The sequence below is a fragment of the Camarhynchus parvulus genome, chromosome 12 (genome assembly GCF_901933205.1).
Source record: "Camarhynchus parvulus chromosome 12, STF_HiC, whole genome shotgun sequence".
Classification (NCBI taxonomy): domain Eukaryota; kingdom Metazoa; phylum Chordata; class Aves; order Passeriformes; family Thraupidae; genus Camarhynchus; species Camarhynchus parvulus.
Window position 1 is genome coordinate 5,883,005 of NC_044582.1, and position 9,635 is coordinate 5,892,639.

A 9,635-nucleotide genomic window follows, 5' to 3' on the forward strand; every position below is an offset into this window, starting at 1 on the left:
GCAAAGGCCATGTGCCTGTCCTGGTCACTCACTGTATGCCACTGGTACACCAGGGAGCTGCAGGTGACAGCCCGGCTGCCTGTGTGGGTGCACAGATCTGTGGTGTAATTGCCTCTCTTACCTCACCAGGGAGATGCTGCTGAAGCCACACAGCAGGATCAAGGTCATTGAAGGTGCCAAGAACAACCTCCCAGATGCAGAGGCTCTGAAGGGAGCAGTTGCCATCCAGGAGCTGGCTGAGGGTCTGACTGCAGATGACCTGCTCCTTGTGCTCATCTCAGGTAGTGTGGGGATCCCAGGGAATGGCATCTGCTGAGGGCCCCCAGCTGCCTGCCCACCCCTGACCCTGCAGCAAGGGAGTGCTGTGCTGTGCCAGCCCCTTCAGCACAGATACTTGCACCTCTGATTTTTTCCTCTCCCTTCTGCCATCCTTTCTCCAGGCATGCAGCAAGGGAGAGCACAGGGCTTCCTGCTGCTGCCTCCCAGCACTGGAAAGAGGCTGAGCTGCACAGGCTGGGTCCTGCAGCTGTGCCACCACAGTGAAGTGGCACCTCTGGGCACAGCCTGGCAGCTGCTCCCACCTCTTGACAAGGAGACACTTTCTTCCTGCCCCCTCCTTACCTTTGGGGACGCAGACTTGGAGAAGCAAGCACTTGGTAGATTTGCATGCTCAGCCTTTGTGCAGGAGCGTGAGTCTGAAAGCTGAGATCTGGGACTGACCTTTCCCAGGGCTTGGCTCCTTCCCAGCTAGTGGAAATGAGGCCTCCAGGTACCACACAGTAAGCTGCATGCCTTGCAGGGGCAGCCCTGCACACCCCCAGGGCCTGGCTGGTGGCCCCCAGGCTGTCCCCAGACCCAGGGCTGTGTAAGAAGATGCATCAGAAGGATGCAGTGACATCACCTCATCCTGAGCTCAGTGGGTGCCACAGGGCAGAAGCATGCAGGGGCTGGGAGCAGCTCTGCAGAACGGCCTTGTTCTCCTCTGCTCAGTGTTTATTCCTCTGTGGATGCTGAAGCCTGATCCAGTACAGAGAGAGCAGTGCCATTAGGCAAACACCCAAGTGACTGGAAGCTAGCTGTGCTTTCTGGGGATTCCCCTGGGCTTCCTCCTGTCTTTTGGCTCCAGGGATCTCCAAGAGACTCCTCAGCTCTTCAGGGAGCCTGTACAGGATCTCCCCGTGGCTGTGACTCCCTATGCATGTGCACTCCCACACAGCAGCCGGTCCCCAACTGCTCCTGCCTCTCAGCTAGATCCCTGGCTATTGACTGAAACACAGGCATTTGCATTTGTTTTTCTTGCTCATCATGTTTTATTGATGCTGATTTGTCTCAAACCTCTGAGCAGGCTTTGCATTTTGACAGTAGCATTCAGCTGTACTTCTGTGCACGTTCACTCTGTGCACAGACCTTGCTCTTTTCTCCTCTGTATTTTCAATCCATTCCACTTTTCCATTAGAACATGGCCTTCTTTTCCACATTTCTAGAATTCCCAGAAGTGAAGCTATCACCCTGGACTCAGAGTGTGCTTTGTCCTTTGCATTACTGTCCCCCCTTTTCTTTCCTCCCAGACCTAGATGAGTGCAGTTCAGCAGTTTCCAATCTTGCTGTATCCCTAGCCAGTGTTTTTGCACACTGTCCTGAATAAACAGAGCCACCAGAGCAGGCAGTGTCCCCATGTGCACAGCACTGGCTGCTGTGTGAGCCATGGAGGCCATGCTCCCTGCTCACCCAGCCAGGTAACCCCTGAATATCAGTGTGAGGAGCCAGCTGCAGCCCAGTGCAGAGGTGAGGGTGGCTGCTGTCCCTCTTCTGTCATCCCCACCACACTGCAGGCTTGTGGTGCCCCCATCCAGCCAGGCTCACACTGCCTGGGTGAAGTGTAGCTGACTGCAGAGAGTGCAGCACAGCAGTGATTCAAACCCATTGTTGAAGAGCACTGAATTCTCCAGAGATGTTAGCTTAGGTCCCCAATCACCCCTGCCCTCCCTCCAGACACCTGTGAGGGAAAAGGCTAAAGCCTTGCATCTTACATCCTTTGTCCTCCTTCTCCTGCTATCCTGATGTCCTTGCCATCTCTTCTGCATCCTAGGGGGTGGATCAGCCCTACTGCCTGCTCCCATCCCTCCCATCCTCCTCGAGGAGAAGGAGAAGCTCACAAAGCTGTTGGCTTCCCGAGGAGCTGCCATACAGGAGCTGAACATTGTCCGGAAGACTCTGTCCGTGCTGAAGGGTGGAGGGCTGGCCCAGCTGGCACATCCTGCACGGGTAACCAAGGGAAAGCTCCTGTTTGCCCAGAGAGCACCCATCTGCCCTCAAAACACAGGTTTAATCAACTTGCCAGGTTTTTGTCCAGACTGAGTGAACAGCTTTGCACACTGTTTTGGGGCTCTCTGGCTGAGATTTCACTTTGGACCAAAATTCTCAGGGAGACAGAGCTGGGAGAGTGGGAATTCAGACTTGGGAAACATCAGCCATCCCATCACGCCACTCTGCAGACCCTAGCCCACAGCCAGCAGGCACTTCCAGGTGTTGGTGCTTCAGCACAGTGCTTTCAAGGCTGGCCCTGACCCTTGGCTCCTCTGGGAGCTGTTCTCAGCGTGTCCCATTGCTGAACCCACACTAGGTTGGGCCTGACAAGTGCAGTGTCACAGGTTACATCTTCCAGCATGACAGTCCAGCTTCAAAGGGGACTGTAAATCTGTGGGTTTGAGAAGGGCAAGGTGACACTCACAGGTCCATAAATTGAAAATGGGTGACCTACCCTGTTTCCATCTGCTTTGATGTGGGGGTGGCACTCAGAGCAGTGCTTATGCCAGGGCTCTTTTGTGGTCACCAATCTTTGCCTCCTGCAATAATCTGTGGGCATTTCTTTCCATAGGTGGTGAGTCTCATCCTGTCTGATGTGATAGGTGACCCCCTGGACATCATAGCAAGTGGGCCCACTGCTCCCAGCTCCCACAGTGTCCAAGACTGCCTTCAGATACTCACCAAGTACAACCTGCTGCACAGCCTGCCCAAGTCAGTGGAAATGGTCCTCTCCAGCTCTCCCACCAAACCCACTGCTCCAGAAAACTACTCCCACGTTTCCAACATCATCCTTGGCTCCAACAGGCTGGCTTTGGAGGAGGCCAGGCGCCAGGCTGAGGGCCTGGGCTATGCAGCCCTGGTGCTGAGCGCAGCAGTGCAGGGGGAAGTGGGCCGTGTTGCCACCCTGTACTGCCAGCTGATCCAGCTGCTCTGCCTGGGCTTCAGCAGCCTCGCAGAAGGGCCCCTGGGGGACGAGCTGAGGGGCAATCTCCTGCAGCTGGCAGCAGAGCTGCAGATCCCAGGCTTGCACCTGGAGGAGTTTCTACAGGCCCTGCAAGGACTAGGGCCCGACAGACCAGTCTGCATCCTGGCTGGTGGAGAAACCACGGTCCAGCTCCAAGGAACGGGCAAGGGAGGGAGAAACCAGGAGCTGGCCCTGCGTGTGGGGCTGGGGCTGCACAGGGCCCAGGCCACAGGAGCCAGCAGCCCCCAAGGGAGGTGTGAGATCCTCTTCCTCAGCGGGGGAACAGATGGGCAGGATGGGCCAACGGAGGCAGCAGGAGCCTTCTGCAGCCCAGGGCTGGTGGCTGAGGCACTTCAGGAGGGCCTGGATGTGGAGGCCTTTCTCAGGAACAATGACTCCTACACGTTCTTCAGCCAGTTCCAAGGTGGGCATCACCTCCTGGTGACAGGCTTGACAGGCACCAATGTCATGGACATCCAGGCCATTTTAATTAGAGCCATGGAGAGATCATGAGACCTCCCTCTGCAGACACCCAGATGCTCTTAATTAAGAGCAGGAGTAAATGAAAGCACCAATGCTGTGGACAAATGCAAACTACTTAAAACAGGGCTCACTGTTGAGGCTGCTAGTGTCTTTGACAGAAAGAATCCACTAATTAGACACATGAGTGGACATCCACAGCAAAAACAAGCACTTGTAATTGGTGGGATCAGAGGAAGGTAAGAGGTCATATTACAGACAAGGAAACGATTTAAGGCTTGTGACTGCTCCAGCTATAGTTAATTTAAGGGATGTAGGGAAGTTGAGGCCATGGCAGGGCTACCACAGAGAGCCCCTTGCTGCACTGTTGCACTTCCAGTGCCCCCAGCTGAAGAGCAGCTCAGCAGAGGGGTTTTAGGGGTCCACTGGAGCAAATTACAGTGACTGAAGGATGTAAAGCAGTTACAGCAAGGCCTGCTCACCTGAAGCATGGAGCTGCTGAGGGGATGTGCTGGGAAGGGGACACCCAGCACCTGCTCCACAAGCCAGCACAGTGCCTGACAGCTCTTCCCACACCAGGGTACTGAGATGACAGAGACCCCAGGCCCAGCAGGATGCACACCCAGGAGTGTGGCTAAGAAGCACATTGGCTTCTTAGGTACTGGCTGGGTGACACAAGCAGTGCACAGTGACAAAGAGGACAACATACCTTCACTGTACAGTGTAAGGATGGGGATGGACGAAGTGCAGTGACAAGCCAGCTGCGTGGAGTCCTCCTCCAGCCTCCTTCCCTCCACAGCAACATCTTCCCCGCTGGTCCCTGTTGGGAGAGCCTGTGTGCCAGCAGCATGTATGCTGTGAGCTTTCATGGTGTTGTTTTCCAACTGTCTAGAAAACTGTCGTGCATCCAGCCTGAGCCACTGACCTTTCCTCTGCACTGAGGCAGAAGTTGCTGTCATTCTGATTAACTCTGCTAATTCCACAGAACAAAAGACAAGGAAACCTTCGTGCTCAGCTCTCCTGACCCATACTGCTGAGCTGATCAAAGGGCAGATCTGCCAGAGCTGTGCTCTGACAGGGAGCTGCTCCCCCAACATGCACGAGGACACTGGTTATCACATTTTTGTCACCTACTGCAGTGTGGTATGTGGGAGAGCAGAGATGAGCTTGGTTTCCCAGGATGTGGAGCTCACAGTGGGGCAGGATTTCAGGAGGGCTATGCCTGCAGCAACAGGCACACTGACGGTTTGGCTGGGTATTCAAAGGGCTTTAGCTCAGCAGCCAGTATGACCCAGCACGTCCAACTCCTTTTGAATATCCATCTGTTTGTTACAGAGCCTAAGTGGGAGCTGAGCTCCTTTGAAAATCCAGCTCTAATGTAATAGGACACGCTTGACTCAGACTCTTTCCAGACAGACCGACCTACTCCGTGTGGCTGATCTCATCTCGTGACATAAATACACCCTTGTGCCAACACCCTGTGGTGTCTCACTGAACAGTCACTTGTTCTGCACCCCACTTCAAGGTGGATCAGAGGGTGGGGTTTTGAGGAGGATGCAAAACCTTCTATTTTGGTTTTGAAGCCAGTATCTAACAAGTAGGGATATCAGCAGGACCATCGTGGGGCCTGGTGTCAATGCCAGGCTGGCAGCTGGACTGTTTGGGCTACAGCCCAGGCTCAGAATAAGGCACAACCCTGGGAATTTGAAAATCCCAGCCTTGTCCGGTGGTTTAAACTCATCCACGCATCTCATTTGTCCTCAGAGTCTGAAGGTCTTTTGTAACATGCCTGAACTTGCTCACAGTGGCAAACAGCTCCCAGATCTGCTGGGGAAAATCTGCCAAGCGTTACAGAGCTCGCTGTGCCCCCTGTAATGTCAGGGGGTGGTTGTGCAGGAGAAGCTGCTTTGTGCCCTGTGTTTTTCTCCAGAGGTCGCTGGCAGGTCGCCTGCTCCGTGCCCAGCAGGGCAGTTCCATGGGGCACTAACATGGGCAGCCACACAGCCACGAGTGTGGGCTGCAGCCAGGACAGCTGGGTGAGGCTGGCTCCACACTGCTGGGTGCTCCCTGGGCCATTCTGCTGGCTCCACACTGCTGGGTGCTCCCTGGGCCATTCTGCTGGCTCCACAGGGTGCTGGGTGCTCCCTGGGCCATTCTGCTGGCTCCACAGGGTGCTGGGTGCTCCCTGGGCCATTCTGCTGGCTCCACACTGCTGGGTGCTCCCTGGGCCATTCTGCTGGCTCCACAGGGTGCTGGGTGCTCCCTGGGCCATTCTGCTGGCTCCACACTGCTGGGTGCTCCCTGGGCCATTCTGCTGGCTCCACAGGGTGCTGGGTGCTCCCTGGGCCATTCTGCTCCAGCAGAATGCAGACTGACTCTGCCTTGGGGCTGGGGTGCCTGGCAGAAGGGTCACTTCAGCTGCAGACCAGTGTGCCAGCCTGGGCGCACTGCCACAGGGCCACCACAACCCCCTGCCCACAGCTCTGCCACACTGCTGAGCACCACCCTGGACTCGGAGCTGCTGCTTGTGCTGCCTCCCAGTCAATTCCAGAGGACCTTGGGCTACTGCTGGCTGGCTTCTCCTGGGAAATGCCTGCTCCAGGTAGCCTGAGCAGTGTCCTTGCTTCCTGAATGGTGGCTTTTCATAACGATTAAAGAGTGTGTGTTGGGGAGAAGTCTAATAAAAGGTTTGTTGAAAGGATGGAGCTGTTTGAAGTGCATTTCCCATCTACCTTTGCTTGGCTGCCATATATGGATTTTTGTTCTTGTCCTTTCTTTCCTAATGAGGAGATAACAGGCCAGGGGGAGGTTCAGCAAGAACACCCAGGCTACAGAAATACTTCTCTGGTGCTTCTACCTGAATAACTCAAAGCTCCATTTCCAAGGGGTTGCTTTGCAGGACCCTGTGCAACTGCCTAGGGACAAAAGGAGCATTGGAGTGTGCTCAGCCCTCACAGACAAAGCAGCATCTTATTTCTCTGGACAGTGCTCAGCAGGGAATTGTCTGCTATCACTCCAGCCCAAGGCCAGCTCCCTCTGACCTGCAGTGCCTTCACAAAAGGTCAAAAGGCCCCATGCATGAGCCAACATACCTTTGGGCCCCACTGGCCAGGTTTAACAGGATTTGTGAGATAACACAAATCTTACACACGGGAGAGAGCATCGCTTACCTGACTGGTAGTGATTTGCCTCTGGGCTGGCAGGGCTTGGCAGGAGCAATGACTTTCCCATTGGGAACTCAAGTGAGTCACCACAGCTGAGCAGGCTTTGCAGCTTGTCCTTGCTGTCCTGGATGGGATATTGGCCTCATGGGAGTAAAGCTGTGCAAATGAAGACAAGAGAGGGTGGCTGCAGTCACACCGAGCAACCCCAGTGTGTGGGCTGTGCTGGGACCAGCTCCACACCCCCTGGATCTGGGTGCTTGTGCCTAAGGAGAAAAGTCACAGAGAGAGTGAGACAGTAAGAGACACTGGGGCTTGATGCTCACAGTCCTTTCCCTTTTTATCAGAAAAGCAAAACTTTCTACACCAGCCAGCCTTCAGGAAGGAGTCAGGTGGGTGAAGATGGCCAGCAGCTCCCCGGCCATATCCCTACACATGGGCAGGGGACAGTGGGACAGTGGGTGGGGAAAACGTGCTCAGATGCTGTGTGAGGAGCAGGTGAGCAAAGTCTGGGTATGTTCAGGGTTGATTTGCTCTCCTAGGTCGGCAGCTCATAGCCAAACAGTGCTAACGGGCGGGGGAAGTAACAGCATTATTAACAGCACGAGCTTCTGGCAGTAAATTAAAAATCTTGGCTGCCGCCCTTGGCTCTGCTCTTGCCTCTTAGAAGACATTAATATCACAGCTCCCCAGCATTCCCATTATCACTTCATTAAGGATCCAATAATGATAAATGTGGATGGTTTTATTTTGCACAGAGCCTGATTAATGGCCAATAATTCACTAGGTGTTAATGGGGCCCTTCCTTTATGGAGGCATTGGAAGGGGCTGCCTTTCATCTCCTCCACAAGCCACAATTTTCACCATTTTCACTAATGTGACAGATATAACACAAACCTTGAAAGAATGGCTGAGGCCTCTTGAGAAACCTTGAAGAGCATCGTGCCTGGGGCAGCCCTTGCTGTTGTGGCCATTCCTCAGCATCTTTTTCCTCTTCTTCCTCCCCTGTGCTGCTGGCAGTGCCTGCACACAGATGCTGCATATCCCAGGATAGTTGGGGACAAAAGCAGAGCAGCAGATTCCCCAGGGAGGAGCCCACCAGTGCAGTCACTGGGGCTCTCCACACAGATGTGGTGCAGAACCAGGCCCACCCTTGCAAAGGGGTGCAATGCAAGGAGTGGGCTTGTGCCGGCCTCACCCCAAAGCAGCCTGGCACCCCTCACCTGCATCCCAAGAGGGCTGGGGAGCCTGGGATGCAGGATGGAGCCCAGGCTGAGGCCAGCAGTCCTCCTCCAGCCCCCGGGGGACAGCTCTGGTGGCTCCTCCAAGGCCGGCTCCCGGGGCACAGGGGCTGCTCTCTGCCGCAGGAGCCCGGCGTAGTGCACGGCTTCAATCCCTATATGAAGTGGGATGTATAATCACATAGGAATAAAAAGCCATACAAGACAGCAGGCTGGGAGATGCTCTGTGCTGGAGGATGATTGGACAGTCCCTCTGCCCGGGCTGCCACGGCCCTGCTGGGATGGAGCCGGACCCCAGGGAGCCCCCAGGATTCCCCCCAGCCCCTGTATGGGGTCTGTGGGGACACACAGGAGCCCTGCATCAAACAGAGGAGAGAGGCGATGTGTCAGCCAGGAGAAAGCTTGGGAGGCCCCAGAGCTGCTGCAAAGGGAGCCCCAGGAGGTGTCAGCACTTGCTCCCAGCTCTCCCAGCAAACAAGGGCCTCCCATCCCAGCTCCCTGCTAGGAGCTGCGACAAGACTTGCTCTGTGCAACACTCAGACCTCCTTCCCTCTCACAGTGCCCATCTGGGAGCACCACCCTGCAGGAGCTCCTCCAGCCTGGCATCCCTCTGCTTGTACCACCATTGTCCCCCAAGGCTTTACCAGCCCCACCAGGGCAGTGGGTACCACAACCCTCCAGCACCATCACAAACACCTGGTGAAGGGAGAAAAAGGAGCCAGCCTCCTCCCTGTGGTGGTTAGAGCATCCTTCTCCATCTTACCAGGGAGAGGAGCGCTCAGCAGCTGGAGCGAGCAGTTGCAGGGAGCTGTCAGCACCCAGCTGTCAGATCCCAAATCCCCTGGCAGCCCATTAGGAGCAGCTCCTGGCTGCCTGCAGGAGCTCTTGACAGGGGACCAGGCACTAACGTGAACAGTGTGGATCCTCCTCTCAGGAGGTGGATGTGGGTGGAGGGAAAGCAGGGAGCTGTTCCTCAGTGAACACTCAGAGCAGCACTGGCACAACCCCATGCTCAGGGGTGGGGGGCAACCAGGGCAGGCAGCCCACCCAAGCAGTGCTGGGGATGAAGCCAAGTGGTGGCCAGCAGAAAGGGCTGTTTGTGCCACCTCCTCTCCCCGTGCCTTTCTGCTCACATCCCAGCAGCGATTCTGGCATCCACGGCATGGGAGAGCTGGAGCAGCGCCTGGGGCAGGAGAGAATGGGTGGTGGGTGCAGGCTCATGCAGTAGAGCCCAGACTGAGAAGGGAAAGGTCTTCTAGCTAAAAAAAAAAAAAAAAAAGAAAAAAACTCCAAGCCAAACAAAAAACCCCCAAAACCAAACCAAACAAATAAAAAATCCACACCAACCCCCTGCAAAAAAACCAAACAACAAATCCCCCCCCAGCAAAGCACCAATACACTCTTTTGTTGCCATACAGCACCAAAAAACTCTTTGCTGGCCCAAGACAGCAGAGCCAGCCAGCAGCCTCCAGCTGAGCACTA

General features: G+C 55.3%; 1 long non-coding RNA gene across 3 annotated transcripts; it reads right to left on the reverse strand.

Moving 5' to 3' along the window:
- Positions 1-1,286: 1,286 nt before the first annotated feature.
- Positions 1,287-9,275, reverse strand: LOC115908136. Of its 3 annotated transcripts, XR_004061101.1 has the most exons (4): positions 7,810-9,275; positions 6,922-7,071; positions 4,461-4,571; positions 1,287-3,848 (listed from the first exon to the last, which is right to left on the reverse strand). It is a non-coding gene; the product is annotated as an uncharacterized LOC115908136 (long non-coding RNA). The 3 variants fall into 3 exon arrangements; XR_004061100.1 differs by having other exon boundaries at positions 4,461-7,071; XR_004061099.1 differs by having other exon boundaries at positions 1,287-7,071.
- Between the last annotated feature and the right edge of the window lie 360 nt (positions 9,276-9,635).